The following is a 1169-nucleotide window of genomic DNA, read 5'->3' as shown; positions in this document are numbered from 1 at the left end:
TCGCCCGGCTCTGGATCTCAGAGTCTGAAACGCCTTCCCGATTGAAAACAATCACGCCCTCAGCTGCCAGCCCACTCCACGCGCACTCCGCACCTTAGTATTTCACTTCAGCACTGCGCCTCCTCTGAGTCTGGGTATGCTATTCTCTTTCCTCCTAGTTGTAGAATTTCCACTCAGCCAGCCTTCCTGTGGTTCTGGATGATGTCCGTTCCATCCTTTAGTTGTATCTCTGAAGTGGTTGTTCAAGGCAGCAATCTCCGGCATTAACGTATGCCGCCATCTTGGTTTCCGAGTGTGGGAATCTTAATCAGGATGTCCAAAGTCTATACACAGGTACAAGAGCATGGACACAGTCATCTGTATGTACCCTGTGCAAGCGTGCCCTTCATAACCCAAAAGGTCACCATTTGGTGAGAAGCCTCTTTTGTCTAAGTAGTATATAGTTGTTACTGACCAGCCAGTACCGGGCTGTATTATGGGGAAGATGTATTACAGCTGTGGACACAGAGGCTGCTACTGCTTTGTGGGAAAGGTGTATTGTTACCTAGCCGGTGTGCAGCTATTGTATGGGGCTTTGCTTTGAAGAACTGCTTTATCTAGTGGTTCCTTATTAGCAATGGCTACATGGCCACTGGCTCCTACAATGAAGACTCTCTTTTATACCCACAATATATCATGACTTCTGCATCGAATACCTGACAGTTGGTGTAGTGGAGCAGGATGAAGGAACTGAGTCCCAACACTCTCACATCAATATTTCTCTCTATCTTTCCCTCTCTTTCAGTCTTTCTAAAAATCAATAGAAAAATATCCTTGGGTGAGGATTTTTAAAAAAAGGATCTGCCAATACAAAGACTACTGCTAGGTACTAGGGGCTATGAAGGCAGATGTTCCATGGACTTCCATCCTCAGTTCTGCCCCAATTCTTCCTATGGCAATAAGTGTGGTTCATTTTGGGAAGTAGCTGAAAGATAAGAAGTAAACGCATCAAATGATCTCACTCATATGTGGAATCTAATGAAAAAAATAGATCCAGAGACATAGAAGCAAAGAATAGACTGTCGAACTTCAGAGGGAAAGCAGGGGAGGGTGGGTGGGTGACAAGAGATCAACCAAAGAACTTGTATTCATATATGCATAACCCATGGACACTGACAATAGGTGGTGAA

This window comes from Myotis davidii, unplaced genomic scaffold, assembly GCF_000327345.1.
Source record: "Myotis davidii unplaced genomic scaffold, ASM32734v1 scaffold982, whole genome shotgun sequence".
Lineage (NCBI taxonomy): Eukaryota > Metazoa > Chordata > Mammalia > Chiroptera > Vespertilionidae > Myotis > Myotis davidii.
The sequence above is the reverse complement of the archived record's forward strand: the minus strand, read 5'-3'. Positions refer to the sequence as shown.